Source organism: Felis catus, chromosome E2 (assembly GCF_018350175.1).
Source record: "Felis catus isolate Fca126 chromosome E2, F.catus_Fca126_mat1.0, whole genome shotgun sequence".
Classification (NCBI taxonomy): Eukaryota; Metazoa; Chordata; class Mammalia; order Carnivora; family Felidae; genus Felis; species Felis catus.
In genome coordinates this window covers 15,770,853-15,786,660 of record NC_058382.1, presented here as the reverse complement: position 1 = coordinate 15,786,660, position 15,808 = coordinate 15,770,853, and the positions used below count along the sequence as shown (strand labels likewise).

Here is a 15,808-nt window from a genome sequence, read left to right as displayed (position 1 = left end):
ATTTATTTATTTATTTATTGAGAGCGAGCGAGAGAGAGAGGACCAGCGGGGGAGGGGCAGAGAGAGAGGGAGACACAGAATCTGAAACAGGCTCCAGGCTCCAAGCTGTCAGCACAGAGCCTGACATGGGCTCGAACCCATGGACTGCAAGGTCATGACCTGAGCCAAAGTCGGATGCTCAACTGACTCAGCCACACAGGCGCCCCCCACCCCCAGTAAATAATTCTTGAATGAACAGACACACAGGAAAATGCAAGAAGTTTACGGGAGCACACAACCAAAGCATCTACTCTCTATAGCCACCACTGATTTTAAAAGAAGCTCATGGTTGCACCTGCAGCTTCCAGGTAAAGTGCAGAGGGGCATGTGCCTGCATGTTCTCGCACACAGTAGATGTTTAATAAATGGCCACTGAATGATCTCCTAGGTGTGTAGCCCTGCAGCCCACCCAGTGTGATGGTTGGGGACAGACCCAGAATTGGGGAGCTGGCTGCCTTTTCTGTGGAACAGGATGTGTAGACGTGGCTCCAGGATGCATCTCTGTGGAATGCGGTTGCTAATACAAATGAACTTCCTCACGTCACAAGGCATCTATTATGTGAACAGTTGGATGACTCACTGTGGGCCTGGGCGGGCTCTCAAGGGGAGTTTCATAGCCGCGGTTACGTTTCAGGCTTCCCTTCAGAGAATGGCTTTTCTCCACAAAAAAGACTCTTAATAAGAAAGATAATAATAGCTAGCACTTTCCAGGTGCCTGACACTGTTCAAAGGGATTAACCCATGGAATCCTCATTACGTCCCATGAGGGCAGTATTAACATGATCCCCATGGCGCTGAGACTCAGGGAGGAAAAATACCTTTTGGGTTCCCAGCCAGTGAGGAAGAGAGTTGGTATTCTGGCCACGGTCTCTCACTCCAGAGTTTAGGCTCTTCACACCATACAGTCTCCTTTCTCTCCGTAGTACTGAGTTTAAAACAGTATTTCATTAATTTGCACACGGTACCTCAGTGAAAAATAAAATCAACTTTCTTCCTTCCCCTGAAGCAGTCACAGAAGCAGAAGCAGCCACTGTGGCCTGTCTCCTTTCAGAAAGTCTCTGTGTATGTACGACTACTGTATAAATGCTGGCCAGACTCTCATCAACACCGAGGGCAGCAGGCCACAGTCCACGGGCCATATTTGGCTCCACTGCCTGTTTCTGTAGGACCCAGGCTTTTACACTTTTACATTTTTAACGGTTGAAAAAAAATCAAAAGAACATTTCATGACGTGTGAAATCACACGGCCTTTGGGCTTCCGCATCCATGAATAAAGTTTTACTGAAACACAGCCAAGCTCCTTTGGTTATGTATGGTGTGTGGCTGCGTCCACACCGACAGCAGAGGTGAGCAGTTGCGACAGAGAGCACATGGCCCCCAGACTTAAAGTATTTACTCTCTGGGGGCTCTGCGGAAAGGGTTTACTGATCCTTGCACCACACGCTTTCCTTCAATAGTGTGTCGTAGAGCACTTTCCTTGCAAGGTGACTGTGTTCCCTTCCCCCTCACCCATTTGTTTCATGGAGACAGCTGGGCTGCAAATTGTGGGCCAAGCCCAGGTGTGCGGCAGGAGGTGGGTTGGTTGGTGCATCCACTCACGCTCACCCTAAGCGTTTCTTGGGCACCAGCTGCGTGGCAGGCTCCCGGCTGGCAGCCACAGCAGGTCTGGGCCTGCGCTCGGGAATCCACAGGCACGTGGGGGAGTCAGACATTCTCAGGCAGTCCCACCCAAGGATGCATTCCGGTGCCTTCTCTGACCCTCTCTGTCCATTACTCCTGCTTTGTTTTTACTTGTGACCCTTTTTAAAAATTAGGCCATGCATTTATATGCTTGAAAAGTCCACCTGTGTGTGTGTATGTGTGTGTGGACACACAGTGACAGGTCTTTCCCTGCTACTCCTTTTCCTGCTTGCCTTGTTCCTCCACCCCTTAAGCAATCATTTGTATTAGTTTTTGCATATCCTTCTAAAGTGTTTTAATGCAAATACTGATAATCTATTTTTATACCCCTTTTCCTTATACAAAATGTAGCTAACACCCTATTCTACACTTTGCAGTTTTTTGTTTCTTTTTTTTAAATCTCTGTTTATCCAGTCCAGTGGTTGAACACTAGGGGTTAATTAGGGGAGAGAGAAAGGTGTGTATTGAGGAAGAGCATGTATTGAGAAAACAGCATGAACAGCATGTGTGGAGGTCCTGGGGAGCGTGGCTTCCTCCAGGCAGAGGGAGGGCCTGTGAGTTAAAGCAAAGAGGAGGGCCCTGTTCTGTCTGCCAGGGCCTGAAGGTCGAGGGAGGAACTGTGGCCTTGATTCTAGGAGCACCTGGGTGTGAGGTTCTGCTCTGTTTCCTTACATGCCCTGCTTTTCTCTGTGGCCAAGTGCATGTGGCCTTTATCACGTGTGGCAAAGGAGAGGCCAAGAGTGTCCTTGAGATCAGGTTATTGACTGTGGTTGATAACGAAAGAAAATTTCTCTTGTAAGCTCTTCCTAGGAGTTGTGATCTAGTATCTAGTGGTTTGCAGGCCTGTGCCTCTGGCCTCAAGGGTCCTTACCAATCATGTGACACAGGACAAGTCCATCACCTCTCGTCTTTTCGGTAGACACAGTCACGATGCCAACCACAGGGGTTTTTGGAGGGTGACACACACACCGTGCTCAGTTCCGAGGTTGCTACATAGTAAATGCTCAATATGTGGTAATGAGGGCTTCATTTATTTTTATAGGCTTGACTTGGGCTCACACTTAACATAGCTCACAATGAAGACTTTTGATTTGGGAGCCTGATCACCTGGATACTGATAACCCCTCTCTGCCAGTTACTGTCTACGTTGGGCAAGTAACGTAACCCCTGCGTCTTGGTTCTTTGCTGAGGAGGAAAGGAGTTAACATTTGTATTGCACTTAAAATAGTGCATGCAAGTAGTGACATCAGTGGATGCCAGCTATTATTATTATTATTATTATTATTGTTACTGCACACACTCTGCTTTCCGTTAGAGTCTCTACATTAGACTCTGGGGAACTTAATGTCAGTGATAGCAGTGCCACCATCATTTCAGGGAAACAGTGCCCTTTGTTACCATTAACACCTCACCACTTCCAAAAAACACCCTTCTACAAATACCTGGAGCAAAGGATTGTCAAGAATGGTAATTCCACTAGACTTCTCTTTATATGTCATGGGCCATATAAAACCACGTGACTGCCCTTAACTGCAAGGACGGCTGGGAAATCTAGAATTTTCCTAATTGTCTCTCCCAGTAGAATAGAAATGCGCTATCACAGGGGTGCTCCGTAAGTATTTGCAAGTCTAACCATCAGGAGGGGCTCTCCTCCCAGCATATGACACACGTCCACATTGTTGGGGTTGATTTGCAGAAAGTGACCCCTGGATTGTGGCAGAACTCCTGGCTTCCAACCTGAAGTGCTGGAGGAAAGTTTGTGAGGGACACAGTTCTAAAGCCCCTTGAGTTGTATCCGTCTAATCAGGGCAACAATTATACCTCCTAGATCAAAGTGGAGAGGCAGGCTCTGGGGAAGAGTGCCTAGAGCAGCTGGAGAAAGGCTGTAGAACCGGTTTTTTTTCCGTGCAGGTCTGTTTACCTACTTGCCTGTTTGCCTAGAGGACCATCCCATTGGCTCCTAGAGGCCTTCCAGGTCATCACCTCCCTTGGGCTGGGCCTCTTTTTGCAGGTGGCTGGGCCCCCTTGGGCCAGGGAGTGCCTACTGTGTGTCAGGGCACTGTCCAGGGTGCTGGAGATAACAATAAGTAACACTGTGCACCGACCATGTGACAGGCATTGCAGGTGCTTGGTTAACTCAGTTAACCCTCTCAGCAGCCCCAAGAGATGGGTCTGCATTAGGCCCATTACAGACATGTGAAAAAGCAAGTCTTGATTAAAAAAAACAAAAAAAACAAAAAACTGGGTTCCTGGGTGGCTCAGTTGTTTGGGTGTCTGACTCTTGGTTTCAGTTCAGGTAGTAATCTTACAATTCGTGGGATTGAGCCCTGTGTCAGGTGCTGTACTGACAGTGTGGAGCCTGCTTGGAATTCTCACCTTCTCTGCCCCTCTCCAGCTTGAGCTCTTGTTCTCTCTCTCAAAATAAATAAACTTAAAAAAATCAAAATAAAACCCTTACTTTTCATAATGTTCATTTTTTTTAAATTGAATATCTGGTATTTCAGAATAACATGCACCTTTTTATTGATGGCTTATTTTGTTAGCCTAATTTTTTTTTTTAGTATTTATTTATTTTGAGAGAAAGAGGGGTGGGGGGAGAGAGAGAGAGAGAGAGAGAGAGAGAGAGAGAGAGAATATGAATGAGCCAGGGAGGGGCAGAGAGAGAGGGGACAGAGGATCTGAAGCTGGTTCTCTGCTGACAAGAGAGAGCCCAATGCGGGACTAGAACTCCTGAAACATGAGATCGTGACCTGAGCCGAAGTCAGATCCTTACCCAACTGAGCCACCCAGGTGCCCCTAGCCTGATTTTTTTTTTTAATAGTGTTTGCTTTTCAGAGCACTTTCAGATTCATAGCACAATGGAGGATACCCCCTACCCATGCACGGTATGGGGGTGCATACTTACCCCACCCATGCATGGACCTCCCCTGTTATCAACATCATCCACCAAAGTGGTACATTATTACAATTGATGAACCTACAGAGACATGGCGTCATCACCCAGAGTTCATAGTTTACAGACTCTTGGGGTACATTCCGTGAGTTTGGACAAATGTATAATGACACATACCCACCATTGTAGTACCATACAGAGTAGTTTCACTGCCCTAAAAATCCTGTGTGCTCCACCAGTTCATCCTTTCCTCCTCCTAACCCCTGGCAATCACCAATCTCTTTGCTGCCTCCATTGTTTTGCCTTTCCCAGGATGTTGTATGATTGGAATAATACAGTATGTAGCCTTTCCAGATTGGCTTCTTTCACTTAGTAAATACACTTAAGGTTTCTCTATGTCTTTTTACGGCGTGAGTAATATTCCACTGTTTGGATGTACCAGAGTTTATCCGTTCATCTACTGAAGGACGTCTTGGTTACTTCCAGCTTTTGGAAATTATGAGTAAAGTTGCTACACACATCTCTGCAGGTTTTTACATGAACAGAAATTTCTAACTCCTTTGGGTAAATACCAAGGAGCATGATTGCTAGATCGAATGTTAAGAGTATGTTTACTTTTATAAGAAACCACCAAATTGTCTTCCAAAGTGGCTGTACCATTTTGCATTACCATTAGCAGTGAATGGGAGTTCCTGTTTTCCCACATCCTCACAAGCATTTGGTGTCAGTGTTCTGGATTTGGCCATTCTACAAGGTGTGTGGTGGTAGCTCGCTGTTGTTGTTTCTAAGTAAGCTGTTTGCTCATCATGGGACTTGAACTCATGACCCTGAGAGTCACATACTCTACTGACTGAGCTAACCAGGTGCCCCTCTTGTTTTAATTTGCATTTCCCTGTTGAATATAATGTGGAGCATCTTTTCATATGCTTGTTTGTCATCTGTGTATCTTCTTTGGTGAAATGTCTGTTAAGATATTTGGCCCATTAGGGGTGCCTGGGTGGCTCAGTCAGTTAAGCGTCCGACTTTGGTTCAGGTCGTGGTCTCATGGTTAGTGAGTTCGAGTCCCACGTCAGGCTCTTTGCTGACAGCTTGGAGCATGGAGCCTGATTTGGATTCTGTGTCCTTCTCTCTCTGCCCCTCCCCGACTTGTGCTCTGTCTCTCTCTATCAAAAATAAATAAACGTAAAAAAATAAATTAAAAAAAGATATTTGGCCCATTTTTTAAATCTTTTGCAAATATTTTCTCATAATCTGTGGCTTGTCTTCTCATTCTCTTGACATTCTCTTTAACAGAGCAGAAGTTTTGAATTTTAGTGAAGCCCAGTTTCTCAACTCTTTTTTTCATGGATTATGCCTTTGGTGTTGTATCTAAAAAATGATCACTATACCCAAGGTCATCTAGGTTTTCCCCTGTGTTATCTTCTAGGAGTTTTAGGATTTTTTGTTTTACATTTAAGTCTGTGAACGGTCCATTTTGCATTAACTTTTGCAAAAGATGTAAGGTCTGTGTCTAGATTTGTTTTTCTGCATGTGGATGTTCAGTTCCAGCACCATTTGTCTAAAAGATTATCTTTGCTCCATGTGTCATCTTTGCTCTTTTGTCAAAGATCAGTTGACTGTACTTATGTGGGTCTATTCAGTTCCATTAATCTATTTGTCTGTTCTTTTACTAATACTATACTGTGTTAACTACTGTAGCTTTGGTTTTTGTTGTTGTTGTTTAATTTTTCTTTTAATATTTATTTTTTGAGAGAGCATGAGTGGGGTTGGGGCAGAGAGAGAGGGAGACACAGAATCCAAAGCAAGTTCCAGGCTCTGAACTGACAGCACACAGCCCGACTCAGGGCTCGAACTCACAAACCATGAGATCATGACCTGAGCCAAAGTTGGATGCTTAACTGACAGAGCCACCCAGGCGTCCCTTAACTACTGTAGATTTGTAATTGGGTATTATCAGTCCTCTGACTTTGTTCTTCTTCTTCAATATTGTTTTGGCTATTCTAGGGCTTTTGCTCTCCATGTAAACTTTAGAATCATTTTGTCAATATTCAGAATCACTGGGATTACATTGAATCTACAGATTAAGTGGGAAAGAACTGATATCTCTTTTTTTTTTTTTGAGATGAGGTTTCACTGTGGTGCCCAGGCTGAAGGCACTGGCTGTTCACAGGCATGATCCCACTACTGACTAGCACAGGAATTTTGACCCTGCTCCATTTCCAACCTGGGTTGATTCACTCCTCCTTAGGCAACCTAATGGTCCCCTGCTCCTGGGAGGTCACTGTACTGATGCTGAACTTAGTGCTAACACCCAGTGGGCATCCTCATGCCTCAGCCTCCCGAGTAGCTAGTACTACAGGCATGCGCCACCACACCTGGCTGGAAAGAACAGATACCTTGACAACACCGAATCTTACTATTTATGAACATAGAATATCTCTCCATTTATTTAGTTCTTTGATATCTTCCATCAGAATTTTATAGTTTTCCTCTTGTACATATTTTGTTAGATTTATACCTAAGTATTTCATTTTGAGCGATGCCAATGTACCAAGGTATTGAGTTTTTAATTTCAAATTCCACTTTTTCATTGCTGGTATATAGGAAAGCAATTGAGTTTTTATATTGACCTTGTATCCTACAGCCTTGCTATAATCAACTATTCCAGGAGCTTTGTGTTTTCTTTTGGTTTTTATTTGATTCTTTAGGATTTTCTACACTTATGATCATGTCATCTATGAACAAAGACAGTTTTATTTCTTCCTTTCCAATCTGTATACCTTTTATTTCCTTTTCTTGTCTTATTGCATTAGCTAGGACTTCCAGCATGATGTTGAAAAGTAGTGGTGAGAAGGGGCATCCTTGCCTTGTTCCTGACGTTAGTGGGAAAGCTTTGAACTTTTCAAATCAAGTACAGTGTTACTGGGGCACATGGGTGGTTCTGTTGAGCATTCAGCTTCAGCTCATGTCATGATCTCATGGTTCATGGGATCGAGCCCTGTGTCAGGGTTTGTGCTGACAGTGCAGAGCCTGCTTCGAATTCTCTGTCTCCCTCTCTCTCTGCCCCTCCCCCACTCATGTGCATGCACTCACTCTCTCAAAAATAAGTAAACATTAAACATTTTTAAAAAAATTAACTAAGATGTCATAGACTTTTTTTTTCATTCATTAGTTCACCTAAGCCAAATGTTTGGAAGGTGGGGACCTTGCATCCACATCTCTTAGCCCAATTCTGACCATGCGATAGGTTTTAAAAACATTTCTGAATGAATGAGTAAGTAAATGATGCACGTGGTACAGTGAACAGCTAAACAGAACTTACATGGAGTATCTTCTGGGCAGATGTCAAATCAGGGTTAGAGAGGCACTTAGAGAGGTGGAGGGCAGTGACTGAAAGCAGACTCGAGCCATGGGCTGAGGTTCAAATCTGCAGCTTACTTGCAAGGCAGTGCCATTTTCGGGACTTCAGCGTTCTCATCTGTGAAGTGGGGATAATAATAGGACCTACCCCTGAGGTGGCTGTGAGGGTTAAAAGAGTTGGAATTGTAAAGTGTCTGTCTCACAGGCACATGTGTAAGAGTTATCTATTGCTAGTGGGCCTTATGTGGGAGTTGTGAACAAGAAGAGTGATTGAGTTTTAGCTTCAAGTATGTGGAGTAACAGCAAGCTCGATTCCAGGGGAAGGTGAAGTTCAATCCAGTTCAACCAGTGACTTCAGCCAAAAACAGCTGTCCAGCAATGATCTTGTATTTTATATATAAAATATAAAATTTTATACCCAACTCTGATCAACAAATTTGCTTAGTACAGATCTGGTTATAGAGGTGGGATTGGTGGAGTTGTGAGCAACTATGTGTTCTTTGTGGGAGAAGCTGGGAGAAAGATACAGCTGGGCTGAGTCTCCTGAGAATAATGAGTCACTTTCTCAGATGCCCTGTTTTTCCAGTCTCAGGGAGCACTGCCATAAGCCCTGTGCAGGGGTGGCCTGGGCAGTGGTTAAGGGCCCTGCGCTGCATTTGCTCCTTTACTAAATTGTGACCTTGGGCAAGTGACATCACTTTCTCAAGCCTTGGTATCTGTCTCCGTAAAATGAAGAACAAGTTCATCACAGGCTTATTAGTGAGCCTTGAACTAGTGAAGCACCTTGTACAGTTCTTGGCACATAGTAAGTGTGCATTAAAGCTGCATTAATATTATTGTAATTGTTTTTGTTGTTTTTATTGTTCTTTGGTTGCTGTGGAATATGGCTGGTCCCATACTCCACAAATAGAGTTTACAACTCTAGCAAACTAGAGCCTGTTGTTCTGGTGAACCCTTCCGAAGAGAGTCATCATTTCCTTAAACTGACTAGAAATAAAGATTCATGTATTCATTCAGCAATATTTAGAGGGCTTCTGCTCTGTGTGAGACACTCAACTAAAAGAAGATACTGTGTGATATGAGCAATTAGTGAGAGGGGTACCTTAGTGGGGTTAGGAAGCACCTGTCTAAGGAAGTGACATTTGATATGAGATTTGAAGGATGAAAAGGGGCCAGCCATGCAAAAAGTTGAAAAAAGAGGGTTCCTGGCAGAAAGGACAGCAGGTACAAAGGCCCTGAAGTAGGAACGAGTTTGGCAAGTTGGAGGAACAGAGAAGAGGCTGGCATGGCTTGAGTTGGATGAACAAGATTGAGAATGTGATGGGAGAAGTTTGTAGGCCCTGAGTTTGCTCCCTGAAGCCTCCACTTTCTTCCATCCATGAGAGTGTTTGGAGGAAAGGGCTGTGGGAGGCTGATTTTGGCATCTGGGAAGAGGTATGAGGGGACCAGAGGCCTGGCACCTGCCTCGCTCCAACTTTCTGAAGGCCCTTACTCAGAGACTCCAGTCCATGAGGAAAAGACCCTTTACCCCAGAGCTAGGTTCCCTGATTTAAAAAACATTTTTTAAAAATGTTTTTATTTACTTTTGAGAGAGAGAGTGTGAGTGGGGGAGGGGCAGAGAAGGAGGGAGACACAGAATCCAAAGCAGGCTCCAGGCTCTGAGCTGTCAGCACAGAGCCTGACATGGGGCTTGAACCCACGGACCATGAAATCATGACCTGAGCCGAAGTTGGATGTTCGACCGACTGAGCCACCCAGGCACCCCCTAGGTTCCCTGATTTTTTAGACAATAGTGTGGTTTACATTTTTATCCCAAAGGTGGTGGCTCAGCTGTGCTTTTTTTTTTTTTTAAATTTATTTATTTTGAGAGAGAGAATCCCAAGCAGGCTCTACACTGTCAGCACAGAGCCCTATGTGGGGCTCGAACTCATGAACCGTGAGATCATGACCTGAGCCAAAATCAAGAGTTGGACACTTAATTGACTGAGCCCCCCAGGCGCCCCAAGCCCAGCTGTGCTTTGATGCTCTGTGTCTGAAGCCTACTTTCTTCTTCTCCAAAGTAGGACAACCGAAAGCTAGCTGCCCTGGCAAAGTGCCAGAGAACAGCGCAGCCAAATGGAGCCTGTTTCTTGGGGGGGGGGGGGGGGGGGGGGGGGAGGGGAGAGGCGGGGATTAATGAGCTCTTTCCTTTGTGCCAGAGGTAAGGAAGGTATTAAAATACCAAGGCTTGGTACAATAGAGCAGCAGGTAGACTCCTAGACTTGGGTTTCAGCTCTGACTTCCCCACTTCCCCACCCATGGGACCTTGGGCAAATGATTTACCTGTGCCTTGCCTTTGCTTTCTCGTCTGTAGAATGGGGACAGTAGTTCCCATGCTTCGAAAAGTGCACACAGGAAGTGCTGGCTATAATTATCATCACCTTGCGATTTTACGTCACAGTGAGATGAAGTCCTCTTTCCTCTAGTTGTTCATGAACAGTTAACGATGCTCGGATTTGACTCCTGTTTCTCCGCATCGGCCAGATTCTTGCGCAGAAGCTTGGTGTCTGGTAGACAGCCAGGTCTCGAGTGCCAGAAGCAGCTCTGCCCCTGGGTGGTGGGGCGGGAGGTGGAGGGGTGGAACAGGTTATTTGATGCCAAGAAGCTGAGGGTTGATGGGATATCTGTCGCTAGAGATCGAGGACTGTGTGGAACCTCCACCCTCCACAGTGGCTGCTCCCTCCAAAGGGCCAAAGGGCCAAAGACCCAGGAATGGAGATTTTCTCAGAGCTCCCTCATTTGCATTCACTGAATGTACCTGAGAACCACCTAGGAATCTTGCTTAAATGCAGATTCTGACTCATCAGGTCTGGGCAAGGACCGAGGACCTGTGTATCCAAGGAGCTCCCAGGGGATACCAATGCTGCCAAATGCCCCTGCTCCTTGGACCACGGCTCCTCCCACTGGACCCCTCTCACTGAATCCAGTCTGCATTTTCACCAAATCCCTTGATGATTCACTATTTTTTTTTGCACTTTGAGAGCCTAGATCCAGGGTTTCTCAACCTCAACACTGTTGGCCTTTTGGGTGGAATCATTCTTTGTTCTGGGGGCTGTCCTGTGCACTGTGGGACTGACCACTGACCACGGGATGCGAGTAGCAGCAGCGCCCTGCCCCCACTCGTGACCATCGAAAGTGTCTGCACATGTTCTCTGGGGTAGGGGTGGCAAATCACCCCCAGATGAGAACCAGTGGTCCAAAGCCCTCAAGCCTAGCTGTGCCCACAGATGCAGCAGAGGTCGTGGCTACTTTCATTCTGGGTGGGGTCAGGATCCACACCAAGCCTTCCTACTCAGGATGCATTCTTTAACTTGTTAACATCACCGCTCATTGGCGCAGCACATCCAGGCTGGGCCTTGGGTTTCCACCCACCCAGTGAAGGTGCTAGGTCCTTACTGAGCCAGCCTTAGAGGTGAGGATTTGGGGTTCACTGCTGTGTTTGTTGATGTTGCTTAGAAAGACAACCATGGAGGCCACCCACCTGGCGTCTTGTTTGGCCTGGTGTCTGTTTGCATGAGTAGAGCTCATATGTTTACTTAGGGTTCTGTGTGACGGGGTCAGGGAGGCACCTTCTCTGATGTGTCCTCTGCAGAATTCTAGAGTGGTGTCGGCTCCTGTTTCTGTCACTGCTGAGCCACCCGGAGTGTTTCTGAGTCATTTTATACCACATCTTGATCTCTGTGACCAGATGGACTAGATCACCAGACGCCTGGGGACAGGGATAGAGGCATCTTTTTTTGGTTTGTCAGGTCTGGCAGGTGGTAGGTGCTCTTGTTAAATAGATCTGAGGGCCTCATTCAGTCACTGGATGTCTCTTTGGGGGGCCTCTGGTGTGGCAGGCACCACCTTGGGCACAGCATGAAAGGGGAAAGCGGCAAATTGAGACAATCAGAGGGTTCTCTTCACACAAGACCCTGATCGTGGAGGGAGTGTTTATTGAATTCCGTCTCCTGCCAAGTCCCGAGGGTCTGGAACACTAGTCTCACCTTCATGGAGCTTTCTGTTTGGTCTGGGGGTATGGACGAAGTATAAACATGGAAACAACCAAACAAGCCAAATAATTGCAAGTGGACTGTAATTACTGCTGTCTCATGGCTGGTCAGCAGGTCTTTTGAGAGAGTCTGCTTTTTCTTGATGTGTAGCTGGTGGGTGATCGCAGGGTCTCAGAGGCCCAGTGGACATCTCTACCCACCTAAGGGGTGGGAGTATGTTTTATTGGGTCACTCACACTAATAGTAGCAAACGTTTATATAGCTCTGAGTGCCAGGGCCAATTCTAAGTGTTTTAAATACCCACAACCTTATGATGATGTACTATCATTATTCCCCTTTAACAGATGAGGAAACTGAAGCACAGGGAGGGGAGATAACTTACCTGAGATCCCACAGCTGGTAAATGGCAAAGCTGGGATTTGAACCTAAGCTCTCTGTCTTTAGAGTCCTTGCCCTTATGCACTCTGTGAACGCATTAGGCATTTGGACGGGACCAAGATGGCTCACTGATCGATCTGTCTGGAGACCGGAGGAAGGCTCTGCTGGTGCAGAAAGGGGAGCACCAGTGGCAGACCTTCAGGGAAGAAACACCTCCTCGCACCCCCAGAGCAAAGGCCATGGAGCAAAACCTAACAGAAGGGCAAGGGAGAGAGCAGTGTCACTGGTCAGTTACCATCACCCTGGAAAGACCTGGCCTGGCTCCTGGAGCCCCCCTGCAACATGAGTTCAGTGGGTTCACTGCTGAGGAGGGGGATGTGCTGATAGCTTCCTGGAGACCGTGCAGAGTAGCAGTTACCAGGAAAAGTGTGGCTGCTGAACTCTGTACTGTGCTGTGCTACCCTGTTACAGAGAAGACAGTCCACCCCATTTTCTCGGAGCTAGAGACTGATTTCTGTTAGGGGCTTGCTGGGAACAGGGAGATCTGGGATGGAGGTTGGGTATGAGGCTGTGAAGTCTTGTAGCCAATGGCTTCAGAGTCACACCGTAGGTAACTTTTTCCTGACTCCACCCTATACTAGCTGTGTGACCTTGGGCAGGTGACTTCACCTCTCTGAGCTTCAGGCTCTTTGTTTTTAAAATACCTACATTATTGAGCTGTATGTGTATGGGAGTGGTGGTGTCAGTTCACTGAGGTCATCTTACGTGAAGTGTTTAGTCCAGAACTTGGCACTCCATGAGCACTCAGTACACAAGAGAGATTATGCTGTGGGAGGTAGTGTCACCAAGTGCTTAAGGCAGGGCCTCTGGAACCACCACCTCCCAGCTCATTGGCCTTGGGCCACTGGCTTTAGCCTCCATGCGACTGCATTTCCTTATCCTAAAACAAGGGTAATGTTAGTCCCGTCCTCATAAGGATGCTGTGAGCATTCAGTGAGTCAGTACTTGTGAAGCATTTAGCACACGTTAGCACATGGCCTGACACTCATGGTAAGCCCCGTAAGCACGGGCTGTCATGATGGCCATCAATTAAGAATGTGAGCGTGAGGCCTAGCAACTAGGTGAGGAGAAACCTTCCACTGAATTATGTTATGAATGGGTTGGTTTTAGAAAACTACAGTTTGGTCAGCCTGCTCTCCTTTGGGCATGAGGGATGGTGACGTGAGGTTCTGTTTGGTTGTATCAGAGACTCTTGTCCTCCTTTCAGAGGAGAGTTGGCCTCTCAGGGCTGAGTGACGTGAGCTCAGTGGGGACAGTGAGGAAGCCAGGGAGTGGAGGAGTGCTGTGACCTCCAGGAGTAAAGGAGGGTTCCATTCAGGTTCTGCTATATGCTGGCTCTATGGTCGGTTGTACACGGTGAGAGTGAGCACGAGAATTGACAGACCTGGGTCTCAGGTGTTCCCAGCTACTTGACTTTAGGCGAGTTCCTCAGGCTCGCTCAATATCAGTGGTCCATCAGCGTAGATCTTGGTCAGTGCTGGCTGTTGTAGGGACAGCAGAGTAGCGAAGAGGTCAGAAGGGCAGCCCCAGAGTCAGTCACCTGGATTCAGCCCTGGCTGTGGGACCTTGAGCAAGTGACTTAATCCCTTCTGAGCCTCAGTTTCCTCATCTGTGAAGTGGGAGTAATACCACCTGCTTCACATGGTACCATTTGAAGATCGTGAGTCAATCTGTATAAAGTCCTTAAAGCAGCACATGGCACAGAGAATGTCCTTCATGCATGTTGGCTTTATTGCTGTTATCTTTAACCCATCCTAGAAGACAATGTAAGTAGAAGGTATAAACCATGGATGTGTCCCAGGGGAATGGCGCCCTAATGAGGGAGTTTGGGAGAGATCTCAGCCTCTGGAAGGGTTATTTAGAGCAGGCATTTGAGCTTTTGTGTTTCTAGAGTGGTGCAAGGTGCAAGGGAGAGAGCGTGCTGACTGGGAATGATGTCTTAGTGCCATGGGCACAGGTTTCCCAAGGTCAGATCATAACACTAGATAATTTGAGGTGATGTATGAACAAACACTTTAAACATTTTAATAGCTGTACTTTTATTTTAATGCGTAACAGGAAAAGAATTTCAATAGCACATCAAACCCAGTGTTCCATGGCTATTTCTGCTTTGGGTGAGGCTAACATCGGTATGTAAGCCAAAATAAAAGTGAATACAGTTAAGGAAAAATGCAGAGTAAGTGATAGTACAGGTGGTCTGGGGATAGACATGGCAAAAACGGTGCCAGTGTATATAGATCCTGGCAGTTGGGACACATGACGGTTGAAAAAGCAGCTCCCTCGCGAGGTTGCTGAGCCATCAGGCCCCCGCTGCCCCTTGCCTCTTCTCTTTCGTGCGACTGCAGTCACCTCAGATGGCTGTGGTTCCCTCCATCAGGTGCCAGGCAGGGGAGAAAACGTGCCGAGTATTCGATGCTGGCACCTTCTCTGTCTGCAGTGGAGTGTAGACACTGTGGAATGGCCTTGAGCAGCTAACTGTGATAATGGTTAACAGTCTTTAACCAACACTGAGTGAGTGCCAGCAACACGCTAAGCAGTTTGCATGCACGATGGCATCGAACCCTTACTCTATGAGACGAACTGCTGGTTGGGACACGTTGGGCCTCAGGTAGCGAGATGCCTGGTGATTCTTGCATGAGTGATGGAGACAGTGAATTCTCTCGCTGCAAAGGATGGAGGAGACAAGCTCCGTGGCCGTTGCAGAGGCTCAGTGACACCTTCGAGAACTGGCTGCTTTCTCTCTATTTCATAGCCCCTGTGTACATCCGTTTCATCCCGGTGTTGGTCGTTGTGTGGTCATAGGATAACTGCCCTGGCCTGATGATCGCATCCTTACACACAGCGTCCCAAGCAGGGAATAGTGGCAGGGGAAGAGGCTTTTTCTTCCTGTGTCTTTCTTTTCCAAAGGGAACATGCTCTCATAAACACTCCTACCCCCGATAGACTTCTCTTTATCTCTGAATGGCCAGCCATAAAGGAGCCAGTGATGGCCTCTGGTTACAAGGGAGGCTGGGAAAGTGGATGTCTCCGTAGTGGGAGGCAGCAAGGGACAAGGGTCGGGAGTGACCATAAGCTACACAGCTAAGTGTCTGCTGCAGATGAATACTATTACTAGCTCCCCTCCATAGATGAACAAAATCAAGGATCAGAGAGATGATCCTATAGATCATCCTATAGATGAAAAGATGGCTTGCCTGGGTCTTTATAGAGTTTGTAATGGCAGAGCAGGGATTTGAACCCACATCTTTCCTCCTGCAGAGCCTGTGGTCTTAACCCCCATCTAGTACTGTCTTCGTGGCAGGGGACACCCAGATGGCCATAATGCAGGGTGATGAGTGGTGAGTGGTGAGCACCGAGTGCCGTGGGA

At 46.7% G+C, this 15,808-nt stretch overlaps 1 protein-coding gene across 7 annotated transcripts in view; it reads left to right on the top strand.

The window, feature by feature from the left end:
* Window positions 1-15,808, top strand: part of SIPA1L3 (signal induced proliferation associated 1 like 3) — a 239,418-nt gene that overhangs the window by 53,482 nt on the left and 170,128 nt on the right. The gene's annotated exons all lie outside the window — the stretch shown is intronic.